Source organism: Mus caroli, chromosome 3 (assembly GCF_900094665.2).
Source record: "Mus caroli chromosome 3, CAROLI_EIJ_v1.1, whole genome shotgun sequence".
Lineage (NCBI taxonomy): Eukaryota > Metazoa > Chordata > Mammalia > Rodentia > Muridae > Mus > Mus caroli.
The window spans coordinates 29,762,197-29,790,060 of NC_034572.1; the positions used below are offsets into that span (position 1 = coordinate 29,762,197).

A 27,864-nucleotide genomic window follows, 5' to 3' on the forward strand; every position below is an offset into this window, starting at 1 on the left:
TTTTGGCAGAGAAGAGTGGGATAGGAGGAGGTGGCCACGGAGCCTGAATCAGAAAGACACAGATGCCCAGATAGTGGAACGCCACATGTTGCTGGTGACTGTAAGTAGGCACTTGATCTGTGTTCCTGGAACCCTGTTTCAGGGCTCAGTGAAATTGAGAATTCACAATTATTCGATTAATTTGATGAATGTTCCAAATTAGGAACTCCAGGTCAGGGTTTGTTTCCGACCTAAATTATACAGTGCAGTTGTCTACAGTGATCAAATTAACCAGCTGATTGCCAAATCCCTCTTTCTCTCCATCCCCTGTGGACGCAGCTTAAAGAACTAATAGCTCACTGGACTCTGCCCCAGTCTATTTTGGGATAATTGGTGCCTTTGTGCTCCTATCCCTGCAGCTTGGTATCAAACACTGCTGCTTTGTGCAGAACATGTCAGTTGGCGATTTATTACCACAAAATGCACTCTTTCTCCCGTGAAAGCTTATCAATCGGGACCTTGGAGGCAATTTTCCAGACTCCCCCAGGAAACTCCTATTTTATTGCTATGGAAAATATTTGATTCTTTGTGGAAAATATTTTCTTCCTAAAATGAATCCATTTCAGGTTTGGGATGCTCAGTGACTTTACATTTCCCCCATCATTACTTCATGGCACATCCATGTTCACTGGAACTCGTCCTAAATGACGAGGATCAATGATTGTCACTTCATAAGGAATAAGGAAAACGAGTCACAGCGAAGCGATGGCCAGGGGACACTTCACTCTTTACCACAGAAGTCTCTCCTTCCTAAGTCAGTCACTGCTGCTACTGAGGCTCAGAGGTGGTGCAGACGATTCCTGGAGTCAACTCTTCTGAGGCTTTGTGAACCGGTCTTGATGCTGCTTTGAGCTTCTTCGATATGGTCTTTTGTGTATGTGAATGTCTGTGTACAGATTCATATAGGTGTATGTGTGTATACATGTATCTGTTTGTCTGTGAGCCTGCACACATGTAGAAGCTTTTTTAAAAAGCTAGGCTCTCCCGCTGGCCTGAGGTTTACTCATTACATTAGGCTGACTCGCCTGTGAGCCCCAGGGATCCTGTCTCTGCCTCAACAGCTCTGGAATATAAACATGTACTTCCTACTCTGCCTAGCTTTTCACATGGGTGTCTGAGACTGAACTCATGTCTTTATATTTGGTGAGACCCCATCCTTTGCTCTTGAGCTACACTTTAACAACATTTATCTGCATTAAAAAGAAAGAAGCAAGCTGGTTCCTGATAACTTTATCTCTCCTCGGTCCTCACTCTCCAAGACTCTGATGGCTGAAGATGCTCTTAAAGAGCTTACTTCCTGTTTTAGTTTGTCAGCAGATCACTCTAGCGAGAACACTGCTTCAGTTTGGCCATGGCTCAAACTCAAGTGCACGCTGATATTTGAACACGCATGTCCAAATTGCTGTGGTGTGGGAGATTTGTCACGTGATCGTACGGCTGCGTTTTAGAAATGGTAGCATGTGGTCCCTTGCTCTTGGCTTTTAATTTGGTTCATGGTTCGAGTCTCAGGATAACAAGTTGGCCTGGCTGCTTTATTGGTGCAGAGGAGGAGGGCTGGTGTGCCAGCAGGACGCAGGATGCGTAGGGAAGCTATGCTTCTGGTCTTGACCCCGACTCTGATAAAGGAAAGCTTAAGGCAGAGGGGCCCAGATTCTCAGGGGTTTGTGTTTTTGTTTTCCTTTGTGGTGTGTCTTGTGTTGTGGCAATGTCTCCCTGCGTGGTTCCAGCTGCCTCTGACTCAAGATGCTCCTGCCTCAGCCTCCCCAACACTGAGCTTAGGACATGGAGTTACTTCACCTGTTTAGTTTTCATTCTCCCTTTTAAATATTTATTTATTTTAGAAACTAAAAAAAGTGTGGAAAGCTAAGATGTTGGTTCTTGCTATCTGATGCACATCTATGGCCTGGGTGTCAGCTGCACTCAGGATACAGTTTCCTGTGCCCCAAATCTCAGGAACAAAGGAAAGGAGCGAGCCTCCATGAGAGGACTGGGATATTATATTCATCTGGAGGGAGAGACACAGAAGCCTGGAAACAGGGAAGGTGCAGTATATCTTGAAGTGCTTTGAATGGCTTCTCTTTTAGCTCTCTTTCCTCTTATCTTAAAACAAAACAAAACAAAACAAAACAAAACAAAACAAAACAGCTGTAAATAAATTCTTCTACAGACTGCTGCCCAAATTCTTCAAATAACAGTATGAGTGTCCAAAGAGAGTTCATGGATTTTTGGGTGTTTCAATAGTCTGTCATGCCAGGTCCCAAGGAGAAGGTCTGTCACCCAAAGTGCTCTCTCTCATGAGGAAATTCTCTCTCTCTTTCTATTTGTACACAGGCAGTATCATGCAGAATATTTGTTTGGCCTGGCATGTTTTAGATCCATTCATCTACTGCTTGAAGTTCTGAAGTTCACTTGTCAGGAGCAATGTCAGAGACTGAATTTATCTCTGGTGGCAGTCACTCAGAATTCTCAAACTTGTCTATGTCAGAATTCCCAAAGCTGAACTTGGCTTTGGTAAGCAGGTATGAGTTGGTGAACAGCTGGTGAGTCTGTGACTCCGAAAAGCATCCTTTAACTTTGTGAGGAGACAGTGTGTTGTTTGTTCTCCCAGCTTGAGTGGAGTTTCCAGAGCTCGAAAACAAACAGAATTGATGTGCTCACTGCACACATCGTAACTTTTCTGTTGCTGTGCTAGAGCACCACCTCCAGAAGCAATCGATAGAAGAAGAAAGTGTTGATTTTGATTTATGGTTCCAGGAAGAGCCCGCAGGAGTAGGGTAGGTACAAAAGCAGGAGGGAGGAGCAAGAAGCTGGCCGGCCACAGTTTTAGCTGCACACAGAAGCATTGCAAGAAAAGGAAGTCTGAAGCCATAAGCCCTCAAAAGCTGCTCAGAGCTTCAAACCCCAGGGATGCACTTCCTCCGCCAAGGCACCTCGCCTACAGACACCTTCCCCTCACCAACAGCACCACCATCTGGGCACCATGTGCTCAAATACAGGAGCCTATGGGGGCATTTCTCATTTGAACCACCATACCTCAGTTCTCAAAAAAAAAAAAAAAAAAAAAGAAAGAAAAAAACCCTTTTTGAATCACTTTTATGAAACTGTGGTTCTCTAAGTACTGAAAGCAGAGAATAGAAAATTCAACTTTTGAACAGAACCATAAAGAAATATAATGAGTTTCTCAAATCAAAAGAGGTTTTCTGTTTCTATGTCACCTGACAAGTCCTTGTTTAAACCGAATTTTAACTTGTAGAGGAAAACTCTCTGAGCAGCCCTGTGTGAGTCCCATTCCTATGGACGGAATTCCCATCACTTGTTAAAAGTCTCCATGTCTTTAATGATGTCTTGTAATCATGACACACATTTCCCTCATAGCTCTGAGCATTTTCCTGAGACTTGATAACGTTCTGTCTCCCAGAAAGCTCCTTATTAGAAAGGGGAGCCACCTGCCTTTCCTAATTGCCGCAAGCTTTTCCTCCATATGCGGAATGATTATACAGCCATGATAATGGGTATCATGTTCAAGTTCTTCAGGCTTAATGTGCTCAGATAACCCTGTCACTGGAATTGGCACTCTATGACCTTCGCATGCGTGGAGATGATCATCAACGGTTCATTTAGCCTGTGCTTTTATTTAGCCACATCTGAGGATGGGGGAACAGGAGGCACCTGTCCTTGCATTTTTCTTGAGTTGCTTCCTCTATGTATTACAGAAGCATGGTCTCTCACTGATGGCTGGGAGTGACCGTGTGAACAGATGTGTCACACAGAGAGCACACAGAATGAAGAGTGGAGGTGGTGGAACCCATTCTCAGCCAGCTTCTGTCACATCCAAACAGGGGTTCTTTCCTCCCAGGGCGTCTTTTTGTTGTCTTGTTAGTGAACATTTGAGCCCTGTGATCCATCTAGTGATGTTAGTACACTGTTAGGGCCTGGCTCTGGAGTGCCACTGGAGACTCTGTAAACCCCATGTACAGTGTGTGCTTGTGTCCACTGTCTATGTACAGTGTGTGTGCTTGTGTCCACTGTCCTCATTATGTACAGTGTGTGTGTGCTTGTGTCTACTGTCCCTGCAATGTACAGTGTGTGCTTGTGTCCACTGTCCCCACTATGTACAGTGTGTGTGCTTGTGTCCACTGTCCCCACTATGTACAGTAAGTGTGTGCTTGTGTCCACTGTCCCCACTATGTACAGTGTGTAGGCTTGTGTTTACTGTTCCCGCTATGTACAGTGTGTGTGCTTGTGTCCACTGTCCCTGCTATGTACAGTGTGTGTGCTTGTGTCTACTGTTCCCGCTATGTACAGTGTGTGTGCTTGTGTCCACTGTCCCCACTATGTACAGTGTGTGTGCTTGTGTCCACTGTGCTCCACCATGTACAGAGCATGCTTTTGTTCTCTGTCTTCCTCTTTTCCTGGACTCAAAGATCATTCACAGATGCAAAAGGATCTGAGGTCTTAGAAGGCTGGTTTACCTGAGGAACTCTCAAGGCACACAGTGTGACAGTCTATGGCTCTTGGCTATATTCTCTTTCTTCCTCCTTCTGTCCCTCCCTCCTCCATCCCCTCCTTCCCATGTTTTTCTAGATTTAAAAAATGGCGATGATCTTGTTACTTACATGAAGGAGAGGCTCTGTGTGGGTCTATAAGAACTAGAGACTCTTTACTAGAAATGAACAAAAGAGAAACCCTAAACCTCTGATGCTGAGACACAGCCATGAACCCAAGGTCTGTCACACATGTGTCGGCTCACATATATCACTGCGCACACATGAGCAGCCCAGAGAGCATGAAGTGCTCTGAGAAGACCAAGTTTTTAGTCAGGCTGAGTGATACATCCCTGGAATACCAGTACTTGGGAGGTTACTGCAGTAGGATTGTGATGGCCAGGCCAGCCTGGGCCACATAGTGAGATACTGTCTTTCTCTTTTAAATAAAACTTTATAAGTGTATTTCCTGCATGTGTTTGTGCACCCAATGTGTGCAGTGCCTGCAGTCCCGAGGGCATCAGATCCCTCAGTTGTTAGCTACCATATGGGTGCTGAGATCTTAACAGTACTCTCTGGAGGAGCAGCAGTGTCCTAATGGCAGATCCAGTTTTAAAGCTCTCAAGATACTTGTCTTAAAAATAAAAAATGGTCTGGAGAGTTTACTTGGCAGTTAATGGTACTTACTGTTCTTGTTGATGACCCCATTTGGTTCCAGCACTCACAAGATGGCTCACAATGGCCTGTAACTCCAGTCCTGGGGGCTTCAACACTCTCTTTTGGCCTCTGGTTTCAGAAGTATACACACACACACACACACACACACACACACACACACACTACATTCATTTTTTAAATTATAAAAAAAGCCCTCAAACCCACCCAACAAAAGGGATGATATTTAAAGTGTTTACTCAGGAGACATGGGCAGTCAATATCAACTTCAGTTCAACATTGCACTTAAGAGTCTATCTTTAAAGTCCTTTAAAATTGCCAAGTAGGTGGTGGATACCTTTGACCCCAACTCTCCAGAAGTGGATGCCTATGGATCTTTGAGTTAAAGGTCAGTTTAATCTACTTGAGTTCCAGACCATCCTGGGTGTGGTGTTTTGCTGTGAATGGCTTCCATATACTAAGTACTTGGTCTCCAGTTGGTGAAACTTTGGGAGGAAGGATTTTGGGGTAAGGCTTTGTTGGAAAAGATGTGTGGGGTGGGGATTTTGAGGTCTCAGTAGGTTTATGCCATTCCCAGAGTCCTCTTTGCCTCCTGCTTTGGTTTGAGATACAAGAGCTCATCTGTTCCTGCTGCCATGCCTTTGCCTCATGGTCATGGGTGCTAGCCCTCTGAAACCATAAGTCCAATCAAGCCCTGTCTTTTATGTGCTGCCTTAGTCACAGTGTTTAATCAGAGCAAAAGGAAAGTCACCAATGCTATCTAGGGAGACCCTGTCTTTAGGAAAAAGTCCTTTAAAATATGAATTTGTTTTTAGATGTTTCTGTTGTATGCACATTAACTCTTTTTCCAATTTAGCAATCTCCATGACCTAATTAGTGAGACAGATTCTATTGCCTGCGACTACAGACTTATTTCTATCACTTTGCGTGTCCATTTATGTCCTTGGTCTGGGAAGTATTGCATGGTCTGTGTATATGCCTTCTTTGGTGGAAAGGTCCTAATGGCTAATCCAGGATCTCACATTTGCTAGGTGTCTGCTCTTCCACCAAGACCCAGCACAGGCATAGTCAGTGTGCTTTGTATGGTTGTTGGGTTTTTAGATGACTCTTGCTTTGCAGCACAGACTTACCCTCGAACTCACTGGAATCCTCCTGTTTCAGTCTCTAGAGGGTTAGGATTACAGGCATGAGACACCATGCCTGGCTGTTATGTACATTTATTTTCTCCGTCTCTTTTTTTTTTTAAGATTCATTTTTCACAGTGAATTCATATTTATATTTTCATTAGTTTTTTTGAAAGTTCTATGCCATTTGTTTTGATTGTGTTCTCTGCCCCTTATTTCCCAGATCCACCCTGTTCCCAGCCCAGCTGCCTACATTACTTTTCTATTGCTGTGATAAAGCCCCATGGGCAAAGCAACTTGTAGAAGGAAGGTTTGGCTTGGTGTGCCTGCTCGTAACAACTGAGCAGCCTCGCCAGCCCCATTGCTTTCTTCTTCATGGGGACATGTGCTTTTTATTACTTACAGATTTTCAGCAGTTAATTTAAAAATTGTATTTTCAGCTTATCTGCTCCTTAATTACTGTGTTCTGTTTTTTTATTTCTCTCTTTTATTTTCAGTAGTTCTTGAAGATTCTTTTCATGTTTCTGTCTGTGATGATGAGCTATGGTTTCTGGTTCTTATTTGTCTTTTACTTTTGAAGACAGTTGGGTTAGAATCTAAATATTAATGAGGAATACATATATTCTTTTTAGGTAAAATGTCAATTATTTCCTATTGTTTGTGACACTTGTTCTTTACTACTTGTTTGTTTCACTCTCAACTACCTTGACTATAAATTCATTATATGTTTATATTTTCAATATACTGCTTATGCATACATATATACATACACACATACTTGTACATTTGTGTGTATATATTTGTGTGTACATGTGTATGTATATGTATGTGTGTATTTTTTTTTAGACAGGGTTTCTCTGTGGCCTTGGCTGCTCGACTGTCCTGCTACTCTGTAGACTAGGCCCTCCTTGAACCCAGAGATCTGCATCCCTTTGCCTCCCAAGTGCTGGGATTGAAGGCATGCACCACCACGTTGAGGGAACTGTCTTGATGAAACCTGAGCTCAGAGTTTTAAAGTTTGACGAACATGGCTTGTATTAGAGGAACATATTTGTGTGTACATCTTGATGGCATAACTCAAAAGCTGTGGAGTAAGGACATAAATGGCGGAGACTGACTTAAGGTGACCTGCAAATGTTCATGGATACTTAGCTGCTAGGGAAGTTAAAGAATTAGAGTGTGTTGTGTTGTGAGTGTGTCGTGTTTATGTAGTGGCATTGTGTGTGTGTGTTACATATGGTATGTTGGGTGTCTTCCTCTCTCCATCTCTGCCTTGTTGCCTTGAGTGACTTAGCTGTTAGGGAATTTTAAAAATTAGAGTGTGTTGTGTTGTGAGTGTGTCGTGTTTATGTAGTGGCATTGTGTGTGTGTGTTACATATGGTATGTTGGGTGTCTTCCTCTCTCCATCTCTGCCTTGTTGCCTTGAGTGACTTAGCTGTTAGGGAATTTTAAAAATTAGAGTGTGTTGTGTTGTGTGTATGTGTTATGAATGTGTGTTGTGTTGTGTGTGTGTTATGAGGGTGTTGTGTTTATATAGTGGCGTGGCACGTGTGTGTTACATATATGTGCTGGGTGTCTTCCTCTCTCTATCTCTGCCTTGTTGTGTTGAGACAGTTTGTCACTGAACCAGCAACCCTTTTTGGCTTTACTAGCTGGTCAGTGAGCTCACAGGATATGGGATCCACCTACTCCTGTCCCCTCCTGTTGGGGTCACAGGGACAAGCAGCCATGCCCAGTTTTGCTAGTAGATGTTATCTGGCTATTGTTTTTGTTATTGCCCTATGATGAAATTTCACAGATCTTGAATATGAATGGTCCATCCAGCTGTCTGCTTTAAATTTTCTTTCTAAATCCTATTTTCCGTAGACAATTTTGTGAGAGGCAAGATGCTGTGTGTGTGTCTGTGTATCTGTGTGTCCATGTACACAGATGTGAATGGCAGGTATGAGGCATATTGTGTTGCAGGAGGTAGGGGCTTAGAAATGCAAATGAAACCCTGAATTTATGTAATATCTTACTCTTAAAATAACTTCACAAATGCCCATGAACAGATATAGAAAGATGGGTGCAGAGGAATAGACTCTGGTCTTGAGTGTTCACTCATCCACCAGTTAGAGACTGAAGCATGTTGGATAGTTTATCAATTATCTTTGATGAATGGGAAGCCCACCTGGAGTATCTCAGAAGGTAGCAGTATCAGGAAGCTTTCGCTGCCATACTAACAGCAGCCTAGGCTTGGGACAGTCCCAATCTGCTGCGACTGCTGTCCCTGTAAGGACAGAACATAGATGTGGGCAGTTTTGTTGACACAGGTGAAGAGAGATCTGGACTCAGGCTGCTTAAGGATGCTACAGTGGCAGCTTCAACAACAAATATTGTATTTAGTCTAGTTCTGAGAGGTTGAGAAGCTGAGAAACCAGCATGTGTTGATTCTTGGGATGTGCCTTCTTGGTTTTGTCCTTATGTGGAATAGTGCGCGCGCATGTGTGTGTGTGTGTGTGTATGTATTTGTGCATGTATATGTGTGTATGTGTATATATATATATGTGTGTGTATGTATGTATATGTGCATGTATGTGTATGTGTATATATGTGTGTGCATGTGTATGTATGTGTATATATGTGTATGTATGCATGTGTATATGTGTGTGTGTTGGATATGTATGTGTGTGTATGTGTGTATATGTGTGCGTGTGTAAGTGTGTATGTGTGTATGTGTGTGTCTGTGTGTGTGTAGAGGGCATATCCGAGTACATTTGCATGTCTTCCTGTTTTTAAAGGTCACTAATCCAATCACAGCCACCCCAACTTCACTACCTCATCTAAACCAAATCACTTCCCAAGAGTCCTCTTTCCAAACACCATCCCACTGGGGGTTAGGTTTTCAGCAAATGGATTTAAAGGGCTACAGTCATGTAGACTGTAGTTGTTGTTGGACATCTGCAAGCTCAAAAAGAAGCTTCCAGAAGAATCCATGACCCTGGGCTCCTATCCACAGCTCTGAGAAAATTTACTTCTGTTGTTCAAGCTACTTTAGCCTCAGGTCTGAGACACAGGGTAGCTAAGGGATTTGATCTCTCCAAATTTCTATTTTCTTACAAAAAAAAAAAAAAGAGAGAGAAAAATCTATGCTGTAGAACTGGGTAGTTATCAATGAAGTAGCTTATTTGAATGACAAAAATGCCAAAAACAGTATAGTATTGATTCACAGTAGGTGTGAAATTTTATTTTTCCAAAAACCTGAGAGAAAATACAGGTTGATTTAAAGGAAAAGAAAAACACAACTAAAAACTCTGCCTTAAACCTGGTTAAACCATGAGTAATATTTCTGAGGAAAATTTTAGTATGATACTGTCAGGTAGAGATGGCTCCAAGGGAATTTCAAGTACAATGTGACCTTTCCCCCATCAAATTTAACTTGCATCAACTTTCCTATACACACACACACATATATATACATACATATATATATATATATATACACACACATACATACATATATATGTATACTTATTGCATAAATTAGGCTGCAATGCACTTGCTAAATACTTAAGGCTCAATTTAACAAGCGATTTCTGCATGCACGAGGCTGCCGGCCCTGTAGCTGTCTCCTAATGCATGCATAAACTGTGTTGGTAATCAGAGCTGCACAGGGAGTTCACTTTGCACCTCCTAGGGTGCCAATTTTCAGAAACTGTGAGAGCCCAATAGAAGAGTCTCACCTAAGATTCATCTGTGACCTAAATGGCAGGGGAAGCCATTATCATTCATTTTACATGCACGGTTGGCCTGGGTTGTCAGCTGAGCACCTCTGGACTCCAGGGAAGGATTTTGCTGGCTTTGAGAGTCCCGAGAATTGAAATGGTCAACCAAAGTCCTTCATTATCCTGATCAGAAAACACTCGTTAATTAAAACAGAAGGATGCACATGGTCCTATGCAGGAGCCTGGACTCTCAGAATCCCGTGGAGGAGCAGGTGATCAAGGACCACTAAACAAGCAAACATCAACAATTAGAAATCAATTAAATGAGTTGGGTGTGGCAGCACATGCTTGTAACAAATCTCAGTTTGAGAAGGCTGAGACAGGTGGATTCCTGTGAGTTTAAGGTCCGCTAGAAATGCATGCAATCCTATCTTAAAAACAAAACATAACCCATCAATTAAATGGTGAGGTATGTGGAGCTGTGTGATGAAAAAGTTTTCAGAGATGAGCAAACAGCATTGAGACCGAGGAAGATAATGGAAGAGGGAAATATGACCCAGGACTTGGAAGTAAAAAGTGGAAAGAAAGGGACATGTAGTTAGGATGAAAGGAGGTTGAAGCAAGGGTACATATGTACATGTATGTGTGTGCCTGTGTGCACATGAGGACACGTGTGCATGTGAGACACCTGTCTGGGCTGAGAGAGCCACACTGGCAAAACATAAGAATATAGTTGCTATCCACAACATATCTAGAGTCACCTGAATCATGGGTGAGACATAGGGGCCATTTACTGTAGGATTCAGAAATATAATTGAACTTCTCCTAACCACCGAGGTGAGTATTGTGGCTTCCATCTTGGCAATAAAGGAACTGTGGTTTAGAGAGGCTGTGACTACACATAGAAAGTTTTCAGGACTCCAGAGTCTTCCTGGGCTGTCTGGCATCCTGGACATCCCATGGGTCCTTATAGTTGTCATACACTAGTAGAGCCTTATTGCTTCCTGTGATACACTCTGGGTACCAGAGCTTCCCCCATGGGATGAGGTGGAAGTTTATTTGAGCCGAGATCGCATCTTGCTCAGCATCTCTCTTCTCACTACAACTTGTTTTGCTTTATTCATACTTGCTTATGAATCCCCATCTCAAGCTCTGCTCTCTAAGGCATTACTAGCGTCAGAAGTGTCCCTAGAATGTGGTTATGGCTCTCTGAGTATCTGTCCGACAGAGGAGGACATGCTCTATAGGGTAGATTGGCTGTCAGAATGCTGTGCCTAGAGACCAACAGTGGTAGCAATGATGATTTCACTATTACTCAGCATGGTGTGAGTCAAGTGCCCAGATCTTCCTGCTCAAATCTGGTGAATTACTACTGTGTTTTTGTATAAGAAAGATGGGAGAAAACATATTATTGCCAATAACCACACAAAGATGGCAAGTGACACCATTGGGATAGATAGCTGAGCTTGCCTTCACAGCTCTAACATCTAGGTTGTGATTATTAGAATATGGAACTGAACAAAGAGGCAGCTTGCTAGACGGTTTGCTACATAATTATTATTCTGCTCAGGTTGGAGAGATAACTACACTAACAGAGTTATAGCCAGTAAGATGAGCCATCCTGCCTCCATCTTAGGCTTGAAAACCTTTTTAGAGCAAAGACATATTAGGGTCATTCCTGTTTATGATTCAATCCATTTCTCTCCGGGCAGTGGTGGTACATGCCTTTAATCCCAGCACTTGGGAGGCAGAGGCAGGAGGGTTTCTGAGTTCGAGGCCAGCCTGGTCTACAGAGTGAGTTCCAGGACAGCCAGGGCTACACAGAGAAACCCTGTCTCAAAAAACAAAAAACAAAAAACAAAAAGAGAGAGAGAGAGAGAGAGAGAGAGAGAGAGAGAGAGAGAGAGAGAGGAAGGAAGGAAGGAAGGAAGGAAAGAAAAGAAAGAAAGAAAGAAACCCAAAAAATAAACCCGTTTCTCAAGGATTGGGCTGTGCTTAATCTTAGCTACCAATGGCTCCACACGGCCTGTCCCAGCAAAGGCAACTATGCTTTTGTTCATAACCATCTTGCAACCCTGCCTTTGTTTAGAAAGTTGCCATGACTACCTATTGCTGTAACTACCTTGCTATGACCACTTTGCATCATGTCTTTGTCTCTGAAGGTCCTCATGTCCAACGCTGAGCTCTGAAACCCCTCCGCAGGGGGAGGGGCTACAGGAATAAAAAAGCTTGCTTTGATTGCTTGCTTTAATGAATTTGGTCATGATGATTTGGGTCAGTGGTCTTTCTCCTTGAACCGCTGGAATTAACAAGACCCTTCTGAAGATTGTCTAAGCATAAGAGAATGTCAAGGTGAGATGCGGTGACCAGCCAAGTGGAGAACTGTAGAGAGTAAGCAGAGATTCCATAACAGTTGCAAGCTGGACAGCCTGACCAAGCCAGGACTCGTGGTCACTGTAACAACCGGAGACAATAAGGAGCCCTGGTAGGTTCTTGAGGAGGGGAACAGAACCATTGGTATAGTTTAGATGAAAACTTGGAGGCTAGGTACTTAGAAATGACAGGAAGTTGCTCAAGAGATGCCACTGGTCTGTTGTCTTTCTGCCCAAGCTGTTGGTTTGCTCTCTAGCTCACCATTAGAACTGGTAACCTTCTTAGACCTGACCACCTTAGGTTGTTTATCCTTTGGGCAGATGGTCAATGCCTTTGCTTAAGTCTTTGGCTTACTCCTAAATAAAAATAAATAAATAAATAAATAAATAAATAAATAAATAAATAAATGGATCCTGCAGTGAAATCAAAGTCTCCTTACTTTAGCAAGTATCTATACCCATGTGGGGGCTCTCCCGTCCTAGGTCTGGTGCTGTTTTGTGTGGAGCATTCTAGACAGACCAGCTAGATGACAGCATGCACCCCTGTTACTCAGGCAGACTCCCTGCTCAGGTGGATTCACCCTGCTGGCTAGCTAATGTGGATGGAGAAGGAAATGGAAAGGAGCTAGTGTCTGGGCCTTTTGTGCTCCTCCCAGTTCATGCTGCTCTGGGTGAAGAGGCCAGCCTTCTTCTTCTGATAATGGGCCTTTGGGTCTCCCCTGCTTGAGTTTTAAACATCCTCTAAGCCGGCATGCAGAGTCTTTGCAGAATTTTATCTTTGAAGAGACAAGATTGAGACTGATTGCTCTAAAGTGGATTTCAGGGGGAAAAAGGATAGGTAGAGAATACCTTTGGAGAAAGAGTGGGGAGAGAGGAGAAGGGAGGTATCTCTCTCTCTCTCTGTGTGTGTGTGTGTGTGTGTGAGAGAGAGAGAGAGAGAGAGAGAGAGAGAGAGAGATCTCCAGGTCTGGAGAGAGAAAAATCTAAACAAAAGTGTGTCCATGTTTTTGAGAAGTAAAACACAAGTTCTTTGGAATTAGGAAGGAGTCTCTGTTTCCATCTTCTGGAAATAGTTGCCTCTGGATTTTCTTGAGAAACAACGAGGAAGAAACATTTAGAGACGTATATCCTGCCCTGTGACACTGGCTTCTGAATGAAGGTTGATTACCCAGGTTAAACACTGATATTAATGTGACTATGGTATATTGCTGTAATGTTCCTGCAATGCAAAGCAGCCAGAATTACGCAGACCTGGGTTCCAATCCCTGTGGTCATAGAGCAGCTACCTGAGTTTAGATATGCCCCTGAAGTCCAGGCTCCATGGCCTCACCTGGACACTGTCTTAGGGAGACTACACCTCTGCTGATTCGTATGCACTGGGATCTGGTTGAAGGCCAGGCCTTAGGTCCGACGGGGCTGTAGCTCACTGAGATGTGCCCCACATACACATCTGCCTCCTCTGCCAGTGTCCATTTGCCACATTCTCTGAAGGCACATGTTACCTGTCTCAGCCGTGACTGTCCATGAGTGTGTGTCTCCTTGAGATCCCTGCTGTTACTTCTCTTGGTTTTCAGTGTCTGGCATGCAGGCGCTTGGATTGTGGCCACCACACAGAATATGCTTTTGGCTTTAGTGCTGACAAAGCTTCTAGAATTTTGAGAAGATTGAGTTTCCCCTCATCTCCTTCCTTTCCTCTCATTTCACTCCTAATTTTATTTATTTATTGACTTACGCTTTGGGAATTTTTGAGATCAGATTCTCTTGTAACCCAAACTGTCCTCAAACTCCCACTGTGGCTAAGGATGGGCTCAGCTTTGCCTCTATCACCTAAGCGCTAGGACTCCAGGGCTTCTCCAGCCCCAGCTTCCCTCTGTCAAATGAGGAGATAACAGCACCTTCTATTTTTTTAAACTTCGAGGGATTCAGATCCGCTGGAACTGGAGTTGCTATGGTAGTGAGCCACCCTGCGGATACTGGGAATTGAACCCAGGTTCTCAGCAAGGGCAACCCGTGCTCTTAACTGCTGAGTCAGCTCTCCAGCCCAGCAGCGTTTCTTGTTCAGATATGTGCCTCCATGGCTGCTTTCTCATTGGTACTGGGTGTGCAGCTGGGATTAGATGCCGTCATTCACAGGTATGAAGCTATCAAAGCATAAATTAATGAAGAGGCCTTCTTGTGTGCAGGGCTCAGCCTGAGGTCGAGCATAGACAGGTGCTTAGTCAGTACCTGTGATGCTCACACTCATTTCTCTGTGCAATTGTCAGCAGAGAGACACTGCTTTTACTAAAAAATTGGTTACAATTTCTATCATTAAAGGAGATAAAATTTTAATTTAAAAGCTAGTCTGTACTGTTGAAAAATTGGAAAATATTTACCACTTATCTTTGTGACCAGCTCGGTTGGGAGGCATCCTTGCAGCAAGGTGATAGGATGGCAGTCTTTTGTTAGCAGTGCCAATGTGTTAAGAGGGTCTGCCGATATGGGCTCCTTGGCATGAGTAGAGTCTGGAGTGTCCACCCTTCTTTGCAGAATGTAATGGCAGGCTTTGGCGTGGGCCCCTATGCTCCTCCAGTCTGAGGTGAATCGTGCCTTAATGTGGCCTGGGTCCAATGGTGTGACCACCCCTAGAGCCACCATCTGCTCTCACATGTTCCTGGCTGCTGGTCAACCCCTGCTTTTCATGAAGTATCTCTAGCGTCAGTTTCTGTAAAGCCTGCAGGGTCAGCAAGGTCATGCCTACATCTGGGCCATCACATCTGCACCACCAACTTCTATAAATGCCTTCTTTCATTTTAAAGTTCCAGTTGTGGGGCCCCTGCTCAGTCTCGCTAACCTTCCCTGCTTATGGTGGATTGGTGACTGGGCGATGTGGCCCAAGTCAGCAGCAGGCACTGGGCTGCTCTCTTCTTCAAGTAAGGAGCATGATATGTTGTTGTTTTAAGTCACTATGCAAAGCAGCTTCTAGACTGGCTCCTCCTCCTCCTCCTCTCCTCTCCATCTTGGTCTTCTTGAGGCCATAATGTGCCCACCCCTCCTGACCCCACCATTTCTCTGATGCTACACATTTTCATAGACTCTCTCCTTGGACAGACCTTTTTTTTTTTTTTCTTTTCAAATCTAAATGCTACCACGCCAAAGCCTTTTGGGATTCTGCATTTGTTTTCCTGTTTTCTGCATCTCACACCTGATGGTCAGCTGCAATCATTTGTTAACACATCTGCCTCCTCCCAGAAGACCACAGGGCAGGATAAGACACTGATCCCCAGGCCCAGCACACAGTAGGTGTGCATGCAGTGTGGGTTGAGGGCCACGAGTGCTTACAGAAGAATGCTTTCACTCTTGTGGAATGGAGTGGCCTCTGGGCTCCTGAGATTTTTGTGCTTTCTGTTCAAAATAATAAAGCTGAAGGGGAAACCCTGCCTGACCCGTTGGAATGCAGAGAAAGGTTTCACTGCTCATCCGGTTCTTAGCGCCATATGGCTCTCTCTTCACGCACTGCTCCGTTGAGGATTACTTTCGCAGGTAATTTCCTAATGATTGTCTTGGGATAAACAAATTTATCAGACTTGCTTGGCTAATGTATTCAAGAAGGATCACAGGGGAAAAGTTTAATCATCGAAGAAGCCAGCCGTTGTCTGTCATTAGGGGAAGGGTCCAGGACTGACGTGTGCTGAGCTGCGGTTGCTATGACTGCACATACTTTTCTAGCCTTTTGTGAGGTCAACTGCAGCTCCAAGCTGATTGGCTAAAATAAGATCACCCTGCTGACCAACCGTGGGGAGTTAATTTCATCAGAAAGAGAAGGACGGTGGGAAACCCTGTCACCACGCTACAGAGGAATTTTCCTCAGCCGTCTACAGCGTCCAAGTTTGCTTCTACTAAATTGATATGTTCTGTTTAATGAAACAATGTAAGGAGACAGCCAGAGGCACTACTCTATTTTGTATATCCATGGGAACTTTAGTCTGGTTTTGTCAGAAAACTGACTCTCAGAGTTAACCTTTATTTTCCTGTAATGCATCCACATAGCCAAATGCTGTCGTCACACACATTTATATAATTGGAGATGGGTGACGGGAAGGTACAAAGGAGCTGGCACAATGGCAGGTATCTGCTTGCAGGGCTTCAGCCCGAGGGAAATAATGGGCCCAGAAACCTTACACAGAAGTACTGCTCTCAGGTACTGGATGCGTCCGTGTGGTGGAATGAGGAGCCTCGTGTTGTATGCAAGTCTCCCTAGAGGTTTTCTCGATCACCCTGGCCTTCCACTTGGCATAGCCTTTGTTCTAGGAATTAATCACATAGCTCCATTAGCTACATTTCAGTTCTGCACAGGGAAAGACGCAGGATGAACTGGGCCTGAGAATGGAGTATGTCCGTCTGCAGGCTTCCCTGGCTGGTGAAACTGGGTGGGTGAATATAAAGTGTCTCCACCAGAGACGCCTAAACACGAGCTGAGCAAGGATGACACTGTTACCAGTAGGCACGCTAAGGTGCGTGGGGGAGCCCAGGGAGTCTGAACAAAAAACTGTAGAAACTAAGGAGTGCTGAGAGGGGGAGACATAGTCTTCACCAGGAGAGAGCTCACCGATTGGTTACCCAAGACCAAAGACAAGCCCTGTAAACATATATACAACAACATTATCCAGACTGAGGAGGTTGTATTTATGTATTTAAGGATGTACACATGCGTACACACACACACACACACACACACACACACACACACACACACACGTTTAGAATGCACGTTCACATGCACATATACATGTAACAGCATAACAACAAAACGAGGCCCTGGATTTGAAAGAGAGCAAGGATGAATATATGAGAGGGTGTTGAGAAAAGAAAGGGAAGGAGGAAATAATGTACTTACAGTCCTCCAAATTCTTTGTCAAAAACATAGAAACTCCCAGGGTGGGAAATGGAAGCCGAGGAGGCCAACTCAGGGCTAGTTTCATTAGTTCTTACTGGAGTACAGAAGTGGCTCACACCTTTAATCCCAGCACTCGGGAGGCAGGGGCAGGTGGATTTCTGAGTTTGAGGCCAGCCTGGTCTACAAAGTGAGTTCCAGGACAGCCAATATTTTAAAAATCAAATCATCTTGCTGGGCTATAGGCTGAAGGCCCAGCTTTTGAGCTACACATTCCTGAGACCAGGGTTGTGTATTTGGGACCTGTGTGCACATAAGAGAGGTTAGGAATTCAGGACGCATAGATAACTTGCTAGGGAAACCCGTCAGGCAACAAGCTACAGGAGTCTTTGGAGAAGAGAGCAAGAGGATCACAGGCTTTCCAATGATTCAGTCTGGGTCTTTCTCACAGCTGAGAAGGATGGAATAGACATCGAGAAGGCAGTGTGGCCCCAGCATCCTGGGTGTGCCATGGTATTGATCCCATGTGTTGGATGCTTGGCCTGTTCAAATCTCAGCATCCACTTGCCTCCCTGCAATCTGCGAGACCAGGCATCTTAGTACTTCCTATTATCACAACCTAATAGCGAATTCATACCAGGTAGAAACTGGGAAGCCAGGCTTCCAACCCACTTCCCTGCTGATGTTTTCTGCACACTGTGGACACCTTGGGCAAAGGTGTTCTCACGGAGGCTGTCTTTGCTACTTTGTTCCCTTGTTATGTGGTTACATAAACTGAATCATCTCAACAGTGTTTCAAGTGATGATGGTTGTACTTGACATTCCATTATCTCCGAAGCCTACTCATTTCAAGTTTTGGTAATATTTTTCGTGATGACTCTTCTCCCTGGGTCCCTTAAGGGGGTTCTCACAGTGTTAATTCCTAATGGTTAAAGAGGATGCTTTGCAAAGCTGTGCTGTGTAGAATACAAGGGTGTCTGGCTTATTACTCACCCATGCTGGGTAGTCATAGGATGTCAAAATAAAATCAGAGAACATGCTTCTCTGAGATAGTAACAGGCTTCCTGCTTTTCCTCCTCCTCCTCCTCCTCTTCTTTGTACTGTGGTTGGACATGGGATTCTTGCCTCTCTGTCACTGAGATGTATTCTATTCCTCTTTCATGGTCCTGTAGAACACTTGTCTTGCAGGCATGGCATGACCACTGCTTCCTTGAGCTCTCAGCTCCAGTGATTACCCAAAATAGCCTCAGCTCCTGCCTGGCCGCATAGAAGCAGTTAACAGTTGTTGGGAAAAGATACCTTAGCCAGTTGCCCATGCTCCTGAAGGTTACTAACCTCTGTTGGACTCATCGGTTCTCAAGTTAGCCCTGGGTAGCCATCTCTCTGTTCAGTCATTGCCTCCTTATCTAGGGTAAGTAAAAGCTTGGTTATCTCTCCTGGGAAGTTCACACAACACAAGCTTTTCTTACTGTCTCGTTAGTTTATTCATTTGCTAAAAATACTGAACACTTCTTGTCCTTGGGAGATTTTGTATGTGTATTATTACTTCAATAGAATTATTGAGATATTATGTTATCTCAATAGAATGGTTATTTTAAAAATTAGTAACAAGGTTCCCATGTCTTAGTTACTTTTCTAATGTTTTAAAAACTACCACGACCATGCAACTTACAAAAGAAAGCATCTCATTTAGGTGCTCATAGTTCCAGATAAAGTCTATGCACCATTATGGTGAGGAGAATGGCAGTAGGCAGGCATGGTGCTGGAGCAAGTGGCTGAGAGCTTACATCTGATCTACAGGCAGGAGACAGAAATACAAAGAAACATACACACACACAGACAGAGGTGGGGGGAGAGGAGGGTGGAGAGAGAGAGAGAGAGAGAAAGAGAGAGAGAGAGAGAGAGAGGGGAGAGAGAACAGCATGGGCTTTTGAAACTTCAAAGCCTACCCAGTGTACACACCTCCTCCAACAAGACCATACTCTCTTATCCTTCCCAAATAGTTCCATCAACTGGGAATCAAGTATTCAAACATAGGAGCTTATAGGAGCCACTCTCTTCCAAACAACCATGGCCCAGAAAGCATAATCTCACAAACACATCGCTCACACCTCTGCTGGAGTTTTTCACATAATAACATTTCAGAACATCCCTTCCCAGCCTACTGACCTTGGTGAGACCGTTCGTTGCACAGTGACAGAGAGGCTTGGGGCTCATCATCTTCCCGTGGTTTGTCATCCTAACTCTTAATATTGGGCTCTGTGTTGTGGTGGACAGCATCCCATTAGCTCGTGTTTCTTGGAAAGAGTATGTGGTTGTGGGAACAGATGTTGAAACTTCAATTTTGGTAGCATGACACAAAACCCAGCGTGTTTCAAAGGTTATTAACTGGTCATGCATTCTAAGCATTTAGTCCATTGCTCAGCATAAGGCTACCATTTATTATTCTCTCTCTTGAATCTTGAACCTATCTTGCCAGCTCAGAAAGACCATTTATATTGTCATTATTAAATTTGGTAAAGCGAGATTTCCCCCTAACCTTCATTTGAGGAGGGAGAGGCCCAGCACCGTGGATGAAAGGCACAGTAGGTTGAAGATGGAACTATTTTTAGGTCTGGGTCACAGCTACCCAGTGCAGAGGAAGAAGCAGAAGAAAGAGGCCAAAGGGAGCTCAGGGTTAACTGCATGGGGCTGCAGGGCAGATGGAAGTCCTGGGTGGGAAGCACACTTCAGTGGAAGAACTAAAGGGATATTAGCAAGCCAGGGCTTAGAGATCGCGGGGAAATGCTACCTAACACTCAGGCTGCATACACAGCCTCCTGCCACGGCACGGCACAGAAAGTGGTGCTGCTAAAGAGAATTGCAGGACCCTTGGATGACTAGATTGATAGTAATCTCTAAATTTTTACTAGATTTAAACTGTATGTTAGTTATAAAGAATAGTGGTTATAAAGATTGAGGCCTGGGGACATAGCTTGGCGATGGAGCTCATGCCCAGAATATGCAAGGCTCTGTGTCTCACCCACAGCCCAAAGACACACACAGATCTCCATGCCCCCCTCAAACACAAAAGGACTAAAACTAGACAGTAGTCACCATCTACATCACTAGTGCTAAATATTCCCAATTTGATTTGTGTTTGAGTGTATGATGGCTTTGGTTGCTTTAGAAACTAGAGTGAGGGCTTTGTTTTACCTGTCCTGGCATGTCATTTCTCAGAGGAAAGGATCCTGGCTTCAGAGCTCCTTAGCACAAAAGTACACATGGACATTTACACACACACACACACACACACACACACACACACACACACACACATATTCACAAACGTATAGTCATATGCACAAACACATGAACACTGTATTAGTTACATTTCTATTGCTATGATAAAAAACTTGACCAAAAGCAGCCTGAGGAGGAAAGGGTTAATTTTCCCTTACAACGCACAGTCTTTCATGAGGGGAAGTTGGTAGGAACCTAGAGGCAGACACTGAGGCAGAGACTACAGAGCAATGCTGCGTGCTGGCTTTTTTCCCATGGCTTGCTCAGCCTGCTTTTTTATTATAACTTAAGAGTACCCGCCCAGGGGTCAATCATTAATCAAGAAAATACCCCACAGACTTGCCTACAGGCCAATCTTATGGAGCCATTTTCTCAATTACGATTCACTCTTACTGGATATGTCTATATTTGAGGAAACTTGACAAAAATCAACCAAGCAGCACACACACACACACACACATATCTGTATGCATGCACATATACAGTCATAAACATACATATACAGACATATATTCTCACAAATATACACACATGTGCTACACACCTATAACAAACTCTCTGATTCTGCCTGTGTATGTCTAGCCACATGGAAGCCAGTCTTTGGCTCACAGTTAAAGACAGCTTAATATTGCTTTCTTTGGTGGCTGTTTGGAAGTAAGGAGTCAGAGGGCTGGAGCTCTTGACATCCTGAGTTAGCAAAATTTGGTTCATCTCAGTCCAGGGACACACCCCATGCCATTGTGGTAATAGAGTATGTTCTCTTTAATATCAGGAAGCATCAATAACATTTCCCTGTATTACTGATTTGTGTGTGTGTGTGTGTGTGTGTGTGTGCGCTCGCGCGTGCGAGTGCGTGATATGATCTTCCTGGTGGTAGGATGCTTGCAGTATCCAGGTTAGTTAAATTGACGTATATCACCCAGACTACTTACTTTTGAACCTGGCTAGATGAAGCCAGATTGCAGCTAAGTAGGATCCAGGGGGTTTAGGTGCCCGGGCTTGGGGCTCAGCATTGGGCTGGTGCCACCATGCTGGGGAGACAGGAGAAATACTGCAAGTCATGTCTCTGGCCAAGAGTGTGTTTCTGTGTCACAAAGAACTCTACCAGCCAGTTTAACAAGTTGTAGGCCCTGTAACAAGCAAGCAAAAGGTATGGACAGGCTGTGTAGAGAGCAAGAGAACAGGCTGTCATGTTCAGGAAAGATGTCAATTGTCGTTAGTGTGCGATTCCATTTCCCCATCACATTGGCCCTGGTAGCTGCTCTCACCCACCTGGGATGACTTCTGTAGAGACAAATCTGCTGATACCTCTCTAAAGGAAAGGTGCCTGTCGTGGGCTTAGCGAGGCCCGGGGCATGTGAATTCTCAGAAGTGTGAGCTGACCCACACCAAGGGCACCACTGAAGCTTTGTCTGTGGTGAGGTATTTGCATGTCGCAGAGGATCTACCCACTGAACAGGCAGCGGAACGACAAAGCTCTAAGTAGCTACACTTCGGGATGAGAGACACTTTTAAAGATATCGCTATGAAAGTCAAAGATTCATAATTTTAAAAAAATCAAAGTGTAGAAAACATGCTTAGCTGGCTCTGTTTGTGTTTAAAGAGGGCACACTAGGCTTTAACAGTGTTTCCTCTCTTGTACATATTTAGGTACCAGGAGACCATGCAGCATTTGCCAGTGAGGAGAACGGGGCAGCAGAAAGAGACGCTTCCTGCCACTTCACACAATTTTGTGATTTGTGTGTGTGTGTGTGAGTTTTGAATCATATTAATTCTGTCCCGCTGATTGACAGAGCCACTGGCTGCAACTTGATAGGTACGGTGTGAACTCATCTAGGATCACTTCATCCCATGACCCCCTACTCTGTCTTCTGACAGCCACCAGGATCTGTGATCATCCCATGCCACGGGAAGATCCTGCGCCTGCCCCTCATGCGCTCCTTGTACCCCTGGTGTCCAAAATCAAGATCCTGCCCAGACTGAGATGGCTTTGAGGGAGCTGGCTGAGTTTGAGTCTTGTGTGTGTTGCTTACAGGCTACTCTAACTCAGCCAAGTTTCCTATCATGTGAGAACCTCAGCTTCCCCACCTCTGAGATGGAAGATTGTTGTCCCACCATGGCTTGCCCTTGGCTGCTCTCATGCACAATGACATATCTAGTTTTTAGAGACCTAGCTTATTAACCAACAACTTTCCTGTGGTCTTCAGCATTGGTGTCTCAGAGCCATGTAATGCTGGCTAAATTTACCCTTGCCTGGGTTTCACTATGACCCCCAGGAAGGGCTCTGGCCTGATGTTTTCTGATATCTCTCTCCTAGGCATCAGTCCATCTCTAGGACAGTCCCCTTTGTCCTTACATACACACCAGCCTAGTCCTGAAGCAGCTCTTCCTTGAAGGCCACACCTGCTACTGTAGCCTTCTCTTACAGTCCAGAGAAGGGGAATAAGTTTGATATTGGAATTTGGATCATCAGGGATTGGGTAATAATCACGTGCCTAGGAGGAAAATTCGTGTCAAGTACCCAGACTTCTCTGCCTCTCCCCTACCCCCACCCATTTTAACTCAGCACCTGTAGCTGTGGTGGACTTCAGAGCCCTAGACTGACTTCATCTGAGTGAAGCCAGGACAATTTACAGACACAGGCATATAAAACGTGCCGGTGTCCCTCGTGGTGTTTACTCAAGCAACCAACAGGCCCTGTAACCAAGTGACTTCAAAGGTTCTGGGCTGGTTGGTTTACCGTGAGTCTGAGAACTGACGGAAGGCTCAGGTTTATGTGTATTCACACACTTTAATGGGAGAAAAATTCATACAGAGTGAATCGCTTAGTTGCTACGGGGAGATAGAAGGCTTTTTTGAAAATGCTCCTCTTTAAAGTCAAAGATAAATCACTCTCAAGGTGGAGTGGAAGCAGAAGGGGGAAGGAGCCCAGACCGTGGAGGCTGGGTTTCCCCAGACATTATTGCTGCTTGTGTGCCTACAGCCCAGAACAGCTGGTGAGTGTGGGAAACCGGAGAAAGGCCCCTTTCGCTTTAATCCAGCCCGCTGCTTTCCTGGGCCCGTTTGACTGTAATTCTGGGAGGCCGAGCGACAAAGGCTGTTGACTGATACGTGCAATTACCTCCTTTAATACTGCTCTCAACTGTCGGCCCTGACTGACAAAAGTGGATGAGGTTTAGTTAAGGTCTGAGAAAACGCTCCATTAATAAAAGCCATTCCCATCCCGATACAGCCACCCTCCCTCGGACCTTTTCATCTGTCTTCTAGAGAGATAAGGTCTGCTGGTGCAGAGTTAAGAAGGGGTGCTCAGCTTGGTCATTGGAGACACCACAGCCACCTCATAGAAATTCACCACGGCATATGTGGGCGACTTGTACCTGCAGTGCCGATGAGTTTGGAGCACTGGGCAGGATTTTCCCAAGAGCCAGAGGTGGTTTTAAAAAGTTGAATCGCTGTTTCTTGGTGTCTGTCCTCTATTGGTTTCTTGTAAGTAAAAAGGAGTAGGGGGCAGTTTTCTTCTGCCTGGTGTGCTTCTATAGACCTCGGGCCTCCATACCAGAGTCATTCCCATGTTGAACAAATGGTAGATGGAAACCTTTTCCCACCCAGACGGCAGTGGGCAGTCTGGGCAGATGCAGAAGCAGGAGCGAATGTAGTGAGAAGGTCGCCGCGACCCCCAGCTCCACCTGCCCACACTGACTGCAGACAAGGCCCCCGAATGACAAGTGTCCTTTGGAAAGCTGGGACAGACTCTGAGGGAAGATGTCGTAATAGAAAATGAGTGGCCTGCGGCTGGGACGCCACCCGGTATGACAAGCTTGCACTCCTGGCCTTCATGCACACAGACCAACTAGAGGCCAGTATATCACCACGACTTGGTAGCTGTGGCCAACAGACTCTCACAGGCTCCTTTGGCTGTGCCAGGTGGGAGCCAGCCAGGTCCGGAGGCTGTGGCTTATCCACAGACTCAGATGAAGGTAACACAGGACAGGAGAAAGACTCTCCCGCATGGAGCTCAATGGAGCTTGTCTCTGTCAGGCTCCCATGGTGCCACAGTCAGTTTTTATTGTGTAGCTTGCCACATGATGATGCCTTCATGCTTTTGCTGCAGCAACCCTGTGGCAAAAGTTCTTAGGGAGTCTGAACGCAGCTGCCAAGGGCCCCGAGGGGCTGAACTTGCTTTAGTTCCTCAGAGCCAGGATGCCCCACATGCTTTTCTCTCAGGTTTATGCAGATGCGGGGGTGGGGTGGGGACTGTCTTCTAGAGGAATGCTGCCTTCATCTTGTTCCCCCTTCTGCTCTCTGTAGGGGCCTTGGAGACTGATAACTGCACTGGAACTTTCCCGCTGCTCTGCGGGGTGTGCCACTTGGGAAGCCTGCATCTCCTAGCCTTGGGAGAGAACTGGGCAAAGTGTGGGGAGGGAGGTGAGTGTTCAGAGTGGGAGGGACATAGCCTGTGCAGGTCAGGGGTAGCACTCTGGAAGAGGAAGCAGGTCCCCTTGCCTGAAGTGTCCATATGTCAAGTTAAGGATCAGTGTTTCGTTTCAGAGAATGGGGTACTCGGAATCCTGGTAAGGGAGAAGCTTAGACATTGGCTTGTCCTTTACCAGGGTTTGGAAAGGCAGGAAAGAAGAGATGAGGCAGCTCAGCCCTATTTGAGACATAGCCACCCCCAAAGAAAGGGATGTCATGTGGAAGGCCACCAGAGGCTGCTTTGAGGGAGGTTGATGGCTTCTTCATGGAGTCATCTTTGTGACCAGTCTGTTGCAGCCTTTCCTATCGGTTTTCATTTTCCAAGTTCAGAACTTGTTATAGGCAGGAGGACTTCCAGACTAAAGGGTTCCCTACCTGGGCACTTCATGGCACAGAGAGACCATTGTGTTGTTCAGCAAGGGAGAGCTCTTAGGGAGCTAGGGTCCAGTGCTATAGACAGTGATGTCTGTGGGGGAGGGTGGGTGTCATGGCCTGCTGGTGTCATCAGACACATCAGTGGGCCATGGTGCTGCAATGTGGTTCAATATGAAGAGCAGACGTTGGGTACAGAGAGCAGTGATGAGGGGTCCACTTGCTGTCACTGTGACTTAGTGTGCCCCTCGTGTCACAGATAGCACACATAGCAAATGGGATCCATAGCAATGCTGTGACAATGCTGTGATCTGAGACAGGCTCAGCCACATTTGACCCAGAACTGAAATGTGGTCAGTTAGTTCCTTGCTGAGAACATCTGGTCAGATCAGTGAGAGTCTGCTATGCTTGCCCTGGAGATAGGCCTGCTGTGGATACCATGGTCCCATTCAGCTTCTGTAAGAACAGGGAACTTCTACCATGGGAGCAACATAGGGACAACCCTGTCTGTACCTCTTACCCCATTGCACACAGACCCAACGCCTTCTGTTTAAACAAAACAAAGGTGTTGACCCCACCTTCCCCAATAAGCAAATATCTCTAGGAGCAGGATTCAGTGCCCACACTTTCCCATTAAAAATTAAATGGCATTTATGCTCAAATTAAGACTTTACAGATAGTCTAGAAGAGAAAGTTTCTATATTTTGCCATTGACCTCCAGTGTTTCTTCCTAAAGGCATGTGCTCTCTCTCTCTCTCTCTCTCTGTGTCTGTGTTGTGTGTGTATCTGTGATGTATATATGTATATCTGTCATGTGTGTGTGTGTGATGTGTGTGTGTGATGTATATGTGTAGGCATAGAGGCAAATGGTTATAATTAAAAGCCAGGTAACAGCACTTGGTATTTTTGTTGATCACACACAAGCCCAGGTATCCCCCGGTGTCTGTTCCTCCCAGCCCTAGCATTGCTGGCGTTTGTGGCCACACCCAGCTTTTCATAAGGATGCTCAGATTCAGACTCAGACCCTCATGTGAGTTTTCACAGCAATATTCTTACCTCCTGAGCCATTGTGCCATCCCCATCTCTGAGTCTCCAATCTCAGAGGAGAAAATGGGGTATACTGTTGGACTTGGGCCCCCTGTTCTCTATCTGAGGGATGTGTCTTCTGTGAGATGCCAGAGTGGGGAGGGACAAGAAAGCTTGGGTACTGAACAGAAGCTGAGGTACCAGGTAGATGCCAGAGCCCAGGGTAGAGCTGAAAAAGCATGCTTAAAATAAGGCTGAGGACTGAAGGAAGACCAGTGGTCAGAGCTGCCCCGGGATGGGTAATGAGCTGTCCCCCCTGACTGGCTTGTAGAGGCTTCTGTTCTGGTGGACAGGATAAGCTGGCACTGGTGTTGGGAAGGCAGCATTTCTGAGTGTGTCAAGGGGACTTCCTGCAATGCTTTGAAAACAGCAGGCAGAACAACATCGCTTGCAGTGTGCACTGGGGCACAGGGCTGAATACACAGTAGGCATGCTCGCTGACCTGAGGGAGGCAGACAGGCTAAAATCAGGTGTACAGTATGAAGTGTTGATCCATGGCAGCGAAGGGCATGTTCTGAGAGAGGGTGGATTTGAACTAGGCATTCTTTGAGTTTCTTCTCAGACTCAACATTAGGACTTCTTTATCTAGAGTTGGAACTCTCCTAAACTTTGGGCCTCTAGATTCTGGAAAGGGGAACAAAGTGATCTGTCACAGATAGAATTTGGAGACCTGTAAGATTTTGTTGCCTTTGACTAATGTCTGCTCATAATATGACACCTGTTTTCTAGAGTCCTCATGGATCCACAGGAGAAGAGGTGACAGGCTGCATTCCTCTATGAGACAACACTTTCTCTTGGAGTCCCAGCCTCTGCTGAGTTAGAGGGCAGCATTGGGAGAGTCCCTCTGGGGACGCACAGGCACACCGGCATGCCTTCTTCAGCCACACATTTGTGAAGGCGAGTGTTTGAGAAAACCACCACATAGCTATCAGTTCACCCAGACTAGGATCCAGAGAGATTCTTTGCTGAATGGCTGCTTCTACAGAAGAAACCCCCATGAAATGTCTGAGCTTTAGATCTGCCAGCCCAGTACCATTTTTGATCTCTGATGGGCATGAGGGGTGAGTGTTAGCACTATGAGGAAAAAGTTGAGATTTTTGTCTTCTCCCTTCTGTTTCCTATCGGTTTCTCTCCCAGATGATGGCAGTGGTATCTGATCACCAAGCGTTTGTTTAGTACAGGGCTGAGCATCTCATTTTACAGATGGGCTGACTGAAGTACCAAGACATTCCTCATGGACTGGACATTGTAGAGCTCAGGGCTTCAGAGCGTTTTTGTATAATGCTTGTATTTCGTGTCTTCAAGGAATAGTCTGTGCTTTGGTGTATTCCCTTGCTGAATACAGTGACCCTACACCCCTCCCCAGATGCAAGCATGCA

General features: G+C 45.2%; 1 long non-coding RNA gene across 1 annotated transcript; it reads left to right on the forward strand.

Annotated features, from left to right (window-relative positions):
• Window positions 1–27,616, forward strand: LOC110291962. The gene is made up of 4 exons (XR_002377620.1): window positions 1–100; window positions 22,205–22,370; window positions 24,863–24,979; window positions 27,215–27,616. It is a non-coding gene; the product is annotated as an uncharacterized LOC110291962 (long non-coding RNA).
• Window positions 27,617–27,864: the final 248 nt, after the last annotated feature.